We start from the raw sequence: 12,075 nt of genomic DNA on the forward strand, positions 1-12,075 counted from the left end.
TCCTAGGCTAATTTATAAAGAAATTGTATTCTAAAATGTTGGGTAGGGACCTAAGGAGGATAGTTATTCTCCGTTGAATAAATCCCTGCTAATTTATTGGTTGTTAATAGACATTCTGACAGGAAGAGTCTTATTAAGTTCTAAATTTAAGGAGGAGAACATTTCATACCTGTAGTATAGCTTGAATTCTTGAAGTAGGGGTGAAAAAATTGTAAAGGAGGCAAGGCAACTTTGCTTCTAAGAAGGGGAAGAAAGGAGAGATGAGGTAATTTGGAGGATAGCATGGCTTGAGCTAAGAGAGAGCAGCAGGTTTTCAGAGTAATAATCAGGATAAAGGTGTACAATGAAAGAAAAAGTTACTCTTTTAGTGTATGCCTTCTCTTTCCAAAATTACATCTCTCTCATTGTCCTTGAGAACAATCTGGAGATACATAGATTGGTTTGTAATACAGGTAAGCAGATTTGGAATACATGTCCAACCCAAATCTCTCTCCTGAGCTTCAGTCATGTACCACCAATTAATTTCCTTTTGGACATTTCAAACTGGTTGTTTTGGAAGCAACTCAAACTTAAACATGTCTAAAAATTCTTTGCCCCTAAATCCTGTCCTTTTCTATGCCTTCCTGTTTCTTTTGAAGGCACCCCAGTGTCTGTAATCAGGGTTCGTAATCTTGGCATTAACCTGTGCTCCTCAATCTTCCTCACCCCACGTATCTAATCAGTTGCCACATCTTCCTGTTTCTGCTTTCATAATACCTCGTATTCTATACATTCCCTTCACTTATATACCTACCACTTTAGATCATGCCCTCGTCAACTGTTGCCTAGATTATTGTAAAACAATTTCCTAACCCATCTCCCCACTTCAAGCCTCTCACCACTATCCATCCACCACTACCCCATCCAAGCCTCTCACCACAGTCCATCATACACATTGTTGCCAACCTCATTTTTCTTAAGCTCTGCCTATAACTCCCCTACTCCACCAACTCCAAAATCTGTTGCCTCTAGCATAAAATACTAACTCCTTTGTTTAGGGCTTGTAAAGCCCTACACAACCTGATTCCCAATTTATCTTTCCGTTATCATTCGATATTACTCTCTTAATATACTCTGCAACGTAGCCAAACTTACCTTCCCTTTGTTCCTCACATACAGTATTCTATCTCTTGTTTCTGTGTCCTCATACTGGACATCTACCATGCCTGGAATACACTCCCTCTTTACCTCCACCTCATTGAGTCCCTCTTTCTTCAGGATGTAGCTCAAGCATATCTTCTGCCTAGAGCCTTTCCTCATTCCTCACCACCTGCTAGTGCCCTTCCTCCCTGACTACCTTGGGTATATTTGTATTTATTAATTTTATAGTTATGCTGTATATATTTACATAAATACCTGTTTCCCCCATTGAGTTAGAAGCACTTAGAGTGCCTAACACAGAGCCTGCGACCTATAGTTTTCAATTGATGTGAATGACTGGCCCCAAGATTGATGATTAATATCAACTTGGTCATCTTTAGTGGAGTGAGCTAGGGCTCTACTTTGGTCCTACGCCATTCAGTGGTTGCAGTAATGATATGGAGAAGGCTCAGATGTGTCTGTCTTACCAAGTTCTCTTTAAAGTGGATTTATTTTCTACTGTTTCTATCTTTTTTATGAGGTACTATTACTTATAATCTTCTATCTTCCTTCCCTTTACAATTTTACAAATGAGTTTCCATTTTAAACTCATATCTCCTTGGCTGCCATCTCTCCTTTCTTGGAAAGTAAGTCAAGGGCTTAGTGAATAAAGTGATTTTTAGGGTTTTTTGAAACCTTTGTTGTGATGATTGATTTTTATTGGTTAAATTTCTGTATGAGAGCATATGTCAGCGCACTTTCATCCATTTTTCATTATCAAAAACTTATATGAATAGGTCAGGATTATATTTTCCTAAAGGAGGTGTTTCTACTCAAAATAATTTGGCCTTATAATCCACATGGGAAAAACTAAATGGATATCTATTGGCCAACTCAGGCATACAGTTAGTTAGATGGACAACGTATACAACTTGTCCCTCAGACAGTATAATTGGACAGTGAGTTAGGTTCAGAATTAAATAGAAGAGTGAGCTGAATATCCTTTAGGAAACTGCAGAGCTTCCTTATCGACCACAGATTTCTCACAGACAAAATCCCCATCTTTTTAACATCAGCATTAAATAGACATTGTTGTATAGCAGCATGGCATGGAGCATTATAATCTCTGAGTAATTAAAAATAAGTATTATACGAAGGGCTACAGAAAAGTACGAAGTAGGTGTGAGAAGGTTTCAACATGTGACAAATAAGGGACTTTAAAGAAGTAGAGTCAAGGGTATCTCAGGGAAGTATAATCAAAAAAGAAGATGGACTGGCCATGTGATTAAGGGAAGGGAGAACAGGTAGACAAACTAAATTCTACACTGGCATCCTCATACTCTCAGAAGAAAGGAAAAAATGTCCCCAGGAACTTGGGTGCAGCCCCTATGGCAAACTGATAGGAGAATAGGGACAAAAGACATATTGTCTGAGCAGGCACGGGTTTGTGGTTTTCATTTTAAAAAATAAATTAATTTTTAGTGATGTCTTTTGTTTTCACATCACCTAAATTTTCCTTGGCACTTGAGAGCTGTCCCGTATAACAAAAGAATATTTTAAAAATTTTACATATATATATATATATGCATATATATACATATTATATATAGGTATATTTAGCATTCATTTTAAAATTTTGAATCTCATACTTTCTCTCTCCCTCCAGTCACAGCTCCACCCATTGAGAAAGCAAGCAATCTGACCATTATACACAAGGTCATCTAAAATGTAGTTCCACATTAACCATGTTACCAAAAAAAGGCAAGAAAAACAAAGTTAAAAAAAAAACCACATGCTTCAATCTGTACTCAGAGTTTATTAGTTCTGTCTCTGGAGGTGGTTAGCATTTTTCATCAAGTCCTTTGGAATTGTCTTGGATCATTGTATTGATCAAAATAGCTAAGTCTTTCATAGTTGATCATTGTTACAATATTACTATTAATATGTACAGTATTTTCCTGGGTCTGCTGACTTCACTCTACATCAGTTCATTTAAGTCTTCCCAGGTTTTTCTGGAACCATCTTTCTCATCATTTCTTTTCTTTTTTAAAAAATTTTTATTTAATTTTTAATTTATGTAATAAAACAAGCATTTCCATAGCATAGTATAATAAAAAAAGATGATTGTCCATGAAACCACAAATCTGTTATTTACAACTTGCTATTCCTTTTAAATATATAATAATAGTGTACATTTCTTTATTTTCCTCCCCTTCCTCCCCATCCTGCCCTAGATGGCTACCATTTTTATAACACAATAGTATTACATCTCAATCATATATCACAACTTGTTCAGCCATTCATTCAGCCATTGAGCCATCCTCTTAATTTCCAATTCCTTGACACCACAAAAAGAGTGGCTGTAAATAATTTTGTACATATGAGTCCTTTTCCTTTTTCTTTGATCTCTTTGGGATACAGACCTAGTAGTGGTATTGCTGGATCAAAGGGTTTGCACAGTTTTATAGCCTTTTGGGCATAGTTCCCAACTGCTCTCCATAATGGTTAGACCAGTTCACAATTCCACCGACAGTGTATTAGTATCCCAGTAGTTCCATATCCCCTCTGGCATTTGTCATTTTCCTTTCTATAATGTTAGCTAATCTGATAGGTGTGAGGCTCAGCATTTTTCTAATTATTAGTGATTTAGAGTATTTTTTCATGTCACTATCGATAGCTTTGATTTCTTCTTCTGTAAATTGCCTGTTCATATTCTTTGACTATTTATCAGTGGGAGGATAGCTCTACTTCTTATAAATGAACTCAGTTCCAAATGAGGCCTTTATCAGAGAAACTTGCTGTAAATTTTTCGTGTTTCCTGCTTTCCTTCCAATTTTGAGTGCATTTGTTTTGTTTGTGCAAAACCTTTTAAATTTCCTGTAATCAAAATTATTGATTTTGCCTCCTATGGTCCCTTATCCATAGATCTGACAGGTAATTTTTTCCTTACTCCTTTACTTTGATTTTTTTCCCCTTTATTTCTTAATTATGTACCCATTTTGAGCTTATCTTGGTATATGATGTGAAATGTTGATCAATGCCTAGTTACTGTCAGACTGCTTTCCAGTTTTCCCAGCAGTTTTTGTTGAATAGTGAATGCTTGTTCCCAAAATTTGTATCTAACAGAGTATTTAAAAAAAAGACGAAGAAGAGAAAAAAATTCAGTAAAATCAATCAATACATTGAAAAAAATCTGAAAATATGTGAAAAGTTCCATACCCATAGACCTCCTAATCTGCAAAAGAGTTGGGAGGAAGTGTCTATTATTATTTCTTCTTTAGGGCCATGTTTGTTCCTTATAATTTTGCAGCATTTACTTTGGAATATCCTGTATTGTTTTCCTGACTCTTTTTACTTCAATTTACGCAGTTTACATAAGTCATTCTATGCTTTTCTATATGCATTATGGTTTTTTTTAATGGTACAGTAATATTTTGTTACATTGTTGTGCCACAGTTTGTTATCTATTCCCAAATTGTTGGGTATCTTACTTTTTTCCCCCAATTCTTTGCTATCACATACACAGAAAAAATTATTATAACTATTTTTGTCTATGTAGGGCCTTTTTTTTTTAACCAGTGAATGACCTTGAAATATAAGCCTAGTAGTAGAACCTCTGGGTCCATGACATTTGGTCACTTGGACTACTTAATTCCAAAGTGCTTTCCAAAATGGTTGTCCTAATTCCACCAACAGTGCACACTAACATGCCTATCTTTCCACAATCCTTTCAACATTGACTCTTACCATCTTTGTTTGGAACATTTGTATTTTAGTCCACTATTAATACGAGTATAAGTATAATAAATGTGTGATAGGGCAGTCAAAAAAGCTAATTTGATATTAAGCTCCATTGATAGAATGAACTGATGATAATTTTCTGAGAATTGTTTCTCTTAAAAAGGAGAATTTCTCCTGATGATTTTAATTTATTCATTTGTTGGCAAGTACTTCTCCAAATGAGGGTTCTTGTGGCAAAATAGTTTCCACTTTGATAAAGGAAAAAAGAGTCTGCATGTATCCAAATGAGATTTATTTTAGGATATTCTTTAGAATTGATAAAGACTTTCTGAAAGGGAGAGATGGATAGTACTGAAAATTCTTAGCTTATATCTTGAGATGGGTCTCCATTAGCAGTCTGGGTGACCTGGCCATTAGTTTGTGAAGAGTGTGGGAAGCAGCAGTAAGAATAGCTTCTTGGCTTTTTCTTTTTTTATAGGAAAGATCCCATTTATGGCACCTATTAGTTTTTCTTGATTCATTTGGTTCTAGAGCAATGATCATGTTTGTTACCTTTGCTCCCAGATATATATTTTGTGATCTTTGTAATTACAGTTCATTGAGTCCTAATAATAGGAACTGTGGCAAGAGACATGAATCAAGTTCTTTTAAAGTGCTGAGTTTTTAATAGTGATAAGGTAGTAACTCAACTATACTCTGTGATTATTATTTTATTCACATGTATATCTTACATATTTATTCACATATGCATTTATATTTGTATCTTATACGTTTAATAATATTGATCACTAACATTCATGTATATTATATAATCATATTTATAATCTTTTATGTCATTGATTTATATCTTGTGATTTTAATTCTTTTCAGTGATTAATAACTTTTAAATTGTTGACTTGCTTCTGCTGTTGATGTGTTATATCATTTTACTGAATATTTTTGAAGTATTGTTGATTTAGGTTTTTTCATCAGATCATAGATCTAGAGCTAGAAGAAATACCAGAGATCATATAATCCATCCCCCCCGCCCCACTCATTGTTACAGAAATGGCAATAGAAGCCCAAAGGTTGCAATGGCCTAAGTATCCAAGGTAGGATTTAAACCCAGGTCCTCCAACTGCAGCAGTAATTCTCTTTCTGTGTTGTGCCACCCAACCTGAATTTTGAGTTTGATATGTTGTGATTGCTTACAAAATGATCCTTTCTGTTCTTTCTGCTCCCACATCTCTGCTTTGAGATCTTCAAGCATTGTATTTAGTTGAGGGGGCAAAGAAGGGAGACAAAGAATGGGAGAATCTGACTCACCCTATAGCTGTTCTCAAAGAGATAAGGACCTTGGCTCTTCTGGCCCTGGCTTGGAATCTGGGAAACATTCCCAGAGCCTAGAGATTCCTGCCTCTGTACAAGTGGTCATTAGCTCCTAATGGGCTTCGTAACAAAACAAAGAATAAAAGTGTCATTAAGTTTGTGACCTGAATTTCTGGTTTATTTTTGAACTCTTCTGAGCCAATCTTCAGACCCTAAAGAGACCTAGAAAATATGTTAGTATTCACTCAGTGCTTGTTATGTTTGTTTAGCTGTTTTTCAGTTGTGTCTGATTCTTTGTTACCCTGTTTGGGGTTTTCTTGGCAAAGATACTGGAGTTCTTTGCCATTTCCTTCTCTAGCTCATTTTATAGGTGAGGAAAGTGGGGCAAACAGGGTTAAGTGACTTGCCCAGAGTCACACAGCTAGTAAGTTTCTGGGTTCAGATTTACACTCACGTGTTCCTGACTCTACGCCTGGTGCTCTGTCCATTGTACCACTGAGCTGCTTGTTACACAGTGTGTGTTACATTCATGGACAGGCAATTAGTTATGTATGTATTGTGTACATATTTTCTAATAACCATTAATGGTCTGCTTGCATTCACAAAGGAAATATGAAAATTACAATTTAAAAAGTCCTAAATAGCAAGCATATCCTTACAGGAGTGGTCATAGCCAAACCACAAAACTTGTTATGAGGTGAATTATAGCAGTTATAGTTCAGCTGCTCTACAAGCATTTATTAAATGCTCACTATGTACTAGATGCAAGATAGGAACATGTGTCCAGATTGGGGGAGGTCTCATTATACTCTGGTCAGATTATGTCTTAAAGATTGTTTTCAGTTCTGGGGCTCAAATATTGAGAAGGAAACTGGCAAACTGGGGTGCTCTTAGAGGAAGGAGACCAGGAGGGGAGGCTGACTTAGGGGATTGGAGACCTTGCAATATACTTATCAATTGAAGGGCCAGGAGATGTTTAGCGTGAGAGAGTTGAGGCCATTCCCTTTAAGTATTGAAAGACTATCCCGTGGAGGCAGGGTTAAGCTTGTCTGACTTGATTCTGTAGGGGAAAACTAAGAAAAAAAGGTTGAATTTGCTGAGAGACAGCTTTGGGGTAAAGGCAAAATAAAGATTAATTATAATTAGAGCTGTTCAAAAGTGGAATGGGGTGTCCCTGGAGAGAGAGTTTTTCCATCCCTGGAGATCGTCAAGCTGAGATTGGCACACACTCATCAGCTTAGCTCTTGCAGTAAAAAGAACTCTGGCTTTGGAGTCAGAAATCCTGGTTTTGTTACTTACTGTGTGACTCTGAACAAGTAGTTTCCCCTTTCTGGGCAAGCCTTAGTTTTATTATCTATAAACTGGGGGTGGGTATGGGGGGAGTCTGGCTAGAGATGATCCATTTGGGCTTTCTCAGCTCTGAATCCTATGGTCTCTATGATCCCTATGGTCCTTTCTAGTTGGATTCCCCAATAAGCATATTCCTTATTGTTAAATAAAACATAAGTAATGAGTGATAAAGTAGCCACAAGATGGCACTGTTTGAACTTCATTTCTGCACTTATTCCTGTAATGGGAGAAATAAAATATCAGTTTATATAAAACATTGCCGTTTAGTATTACATTTCTGTCAAATTTCTAGCTATATCAGACAGGATATTCAAAGAAAATAATAATACTAAGTGTCAAAGGCCCAATAAAAAAGTTCCCTGTTCAGTTTTCCTTAGGTTTTTAAATGAAATTAATTTCAAATAGAAACATGTTATTTCTTTTTTCTTTAGTGAAGTGCACAGAGTTTGGTTATTAATAAATGAATTTTTGATATTTTTTTCTCTTTGTTACTTTGTAAGAAGAGACTGTATATGTTATCCATTTGAAATTTTTTGAGAACTATACCATTGTCATTTATTAATTTTTTTTTTTACATTTTGCCTTCATCACCATAAAATCATAGATATAAAATTAGAGGGAATCTTAGAACTCAATTATTATAAGAAAAATGTAGTCTTTTTAAAAAATCCCCAGTGTAAACATTTTGGAATCTAATATAATTTTACCACTCAGCCTGTAAAATGAAATTTTGTATCTTTGACCTCTATATAAAGTCTCTATATTGGTCAAGCAAGTTTTTTTCTCTCTGTGGGAAAAGATATTTCATGTATCTTTATATATCTTTAAAGGCTCATTGAATTCTTGACTATTTTTGCTACAAAAATGGGAGTGTCTGTTTTTGCTGGAAAATTGGGAATGATCGAGGAAATTGTTAGTTTCCAGGAAATTAAAAGCTAAATGTTAACTTAAGCTTTCTGTTGGTATTTCTTAATGTTTTATACATTCAATCCTAGTTTTTGTTCACTTCATTATTGCTTTTAGAGTAAGTTTCTAGAGAAACTCATAGTTTCACACAGACTAGTTGTACTTGTTTCTGTAGAACTTATGGTCACAGCGATCAGTATGTTTAGAAATGAAGATTTTAAAGATATTTGTTTTCATTGCAAGCAGCAAGCACTTGGGAGATGATTAATTTTATCGACAATAAAAGAACTCTAAGAATGAGATTATTTGCCATTATCTATAATTAATCTTCTATCCTAAAGATGGTAAGTTTAAATTAGTTTGTAGAATTTGTTCATCATTTAGAAAACTCATTTTGTGTTTAGCTTTCATAATAATGGAACATACCTATATGTGCAGAGAAAAAAATAGAAGCTAAATATTTGGTCCTTATGGTGCATTTTCATGTTAAAAATGAAAAAGTAAATTTAAAGTAACTTATTAATTATTACATAATATAGCAAGCCTTGAATTTTTTCTACTTCTGTATTAGTGTACAGAGAAATAATTTCACTTTATCTTTAAAAACAAAGGAGCATACTTCAATGGTAGAAATAGACTTTTAATATTTTCAGCGTTGTAAAAATGTATTGTTCCCAGATAATTTGCTTTCACTTCACTTTTAATTTAAAATGCACTTTTCTCCATTGCTATCTTCTTTCTACAAGGTGTGCCAAAAGTCTACACTGAGATTTTTGGGACACCTTTATACAGAAAAATAGACTTTCCATTAGACAAGATAGGGTATTAGAGAGACTAGTTTTCTGTTTTTAAACTAACCAGAAAATTTTAGAAGCATTGTTATGTGACAGTACCTCAGAAACACAGAGCTCAGTGAATTTGGAGCTCTAATCAGAGGTGTGAAAATTTGTGTTCAGGTGTTATGTGACCACTAGAAATAATTATGCCTGAGTTTATCCTTAGAATGAACAGGTCTTGAAATATCATGTACAAGTGTGGAATTGAGTAAAAAAAAAAAACTGCCTTTGAAGATTAGCCATTCTCAGCAACTTCTAGTTATATTTCTCCTTCCTTTAGGAGATTAGACTTTTCTGAGAAGTCTGAACATCTGCTATTTCATTGGTCCTAGCATCACTAGTAATTTTTACACCATCTACTTGGTACCTCCCCACTGTGTTGCAAACCCTAGACACACACACACACACACACACACACACACACACACACACACACGTTTAGAAGAAAAAGATGAGATTTGGAACATTATTTACTTTTGCCATGCTGATTGATCAGCCCAGTCAGTTTAACGGAGAAGTTCTTTCACTGTTACTTGTTTCTCATTGTGCTCAGATTTTTTTCTCAGCGTTCTTTAAGGAAAGAAATATGCTCACCAGCTACGGTTATTCATTTGCACTAATATTACCTGTGGATCTTTATCTTTGTAAATGAATTCTGAAATTAAAAGAAAATGATCACTTTTTTAGTACTTCATCATTTATTAAACCAGATGTCTCCTAATTTTTGCAGCTGACTTTTTGAACCTAAGTGTAAGACTTTAGTCCCTTTTAAATTTCATATAGTTGGTTTCAGTTCAGCTTTGAAACAGGAAAATTTTAAACTTGATCTGTAATATTAATAAATTCTCCCAGCTTTGGATCTATTTAAAATAAATTGGAAATTAGCTATCCAACAGTTCTTGAGGCTCATGGTAGGTGTTTAAGAAATACTAAATGAATGATTAACGTACTAGATCTTTTTTCTCTTAGACAATAAAACATACCAGGAACTTCAGCATTACTAGCTAATAAAATATCTTTTGTCCCACAAATAATGTGTTAATTATTATTTCAGCAGTGTATTTCAGTAGGCTTGTACCTAGTTTTGAATGAGTAGTTCTGCAGTTATGTGAATTGACCTTTATAATTCATATCATTTTAGCAAGGTTTTATTTTAGGACTTATTTTCATATAATTTCATCAAAGTCTTCCAATATTTCTCTGAATTCTTCATATTTGTTGTTTTTTTTTATAATTCAGTAATATTCCATTATATTTATGTGCCATGGAAGATATAGGATAATAGCTTGAGGGAATGGTAGGCTTTGGAGAAGTTTGTTTGTTTTTAAAGGATAGAGGGGATTTGAGTATGTTTGTAAGCAGTAGGAAAGGACCCAGTAGTTAGGGAGAGAATGAAGATACGTGGAAGAGAGGGGCAATGATAATGAGGACAGTTTCCTGGAGAAAATGAAATGAAACTAAGGGTGATTGTGGAAGAGGTTTGTTTACAGTGGCATAGAGAAGGGCCATCTTTCATTGTTGTTTGTCCTTTGCTTTTGAAGAGGGCAAGTGATATCGCATGGTGATATCTTGATTTGTGCGTGGATATTTTTTAAGTAAGGCAGAGTTGCACAGTTGCAAAATCATCAGCCTTCACTCTCTCTTCCAGAGTCATCAAAGTCCAGTGTCAGACAAAAGTCGGATGACTGGCAATGTCCCAGGATGCAGTAGATGACCTTGGCATCTTTGACCAAGCTCTAAGCTTCAGCCACCTTCATGATTGTTAGAACAAATTATTCTCATCCATCCATTCTACCACATGCTTAGGTTAGATATCCCCCTAACTCACCAATGGGTTTGAGGCCTAGCAGTTATGCTCAACCTGGTTTAGCCCAGGGCTAAACCTGTGGCTGCTCTGCATGCTACAGCTTCTTGGAACCACAGGTGAACCAAAGGAGCAGTTGGACACCAAAGGTGGATAAATGTGGTGTTAATGTGATTAAAGATCTTCCCCAACCATTAATCACATTAATAGGTCTCAAGTGGGGACCTTGATTAGGAGAGGCTTGTTTGTAGGAAGGCCCACACCCTTTTGCTAATTAGGTCATGAAGGCTGTGAAGCCCTCAGGCTCTGAAAAGGGTACATATACTCTGAGGATAGCCCTTAAGCTCTCTCTCAGAACTGCTGGAGGAGAGGATTAAGACAGGATTTGTGAGTGAGTGTTTTCAGGAAGGCCCCAACATAGGGGGAAGGTTATGGGATGGCTTGGCTCCCTGCTTTGTTATTGTGTTTTAAGTTACTTGCTGTTATGATAAAGTGGGCTTACTGATTTTGGGATATAATTGCTGCTATGTTGAATTGGAGCTATTGGTTTTGGGATTTGATCCTCCGATACAGAACTATACAGGCATATTCATGGTCACCATCGATATTGTGACACTTGCCTTACAGATACAATAAGCAGCCCTGAAAAGGGCTTGGAAAGCTCTCACACCAGAGGTGATAGTCCTCTCTTAACAACCTATACACCCCATCTTTTCATTGGAGGCTGGAGGAAAGGAGAAGAGAATGGGGAATGACTTCAAGGGTCTGTAGTGAAAGAGAGAAAAGGAAACTCATAGTGAAGGGCTTCTGTTTTCTCAGTTAAGGGTGAGATGAAAGCCTCAGAAGTAAACAAGAGGGGAATGAAATTTTGGGAGTTTTGAGGAGAGGACAAAGTGTGGAACAGGCAGTATGGGGACTAAGATAAAAATCAGTTGGAGGAGAAAGATAAAAGAATTGCCTTGCTGTGGTAAGGACTAATTTGAGATTAAACTTTACAAATTGGTAGTAGAA

General features: G+C 35.6%; 1 protein-coding gene across 1 annotated transcript in view; it reads left to right on the forward strand.

Annotated features, from left to right (window-relative positions):
• COG6 (component of oligomeric golgi complex 6) overlaps positions 1-12,075 on the forward strand; it is a 129,719-nt gene that overhangs the window by 46,261 nt on the left and 71,383 nt on the right. The gene's annotated exons all lie outside the window — the stretch shown is intronic.

Source organism: Trichosurus vulpecula, chromosome 2 (genome assembly GCF_011100635.1).
Source record: "Trichosurus vulpecula isolate mTriVul1 chromosome 2, mTriVul1.pri, whole genome shotgun sequence".
NCBI lineage: Eukaryota > Metazoa > Chordata > Mammalia > Diprotodontia > Phalangeridae > Trichosurus > Trichosurus vulpecula.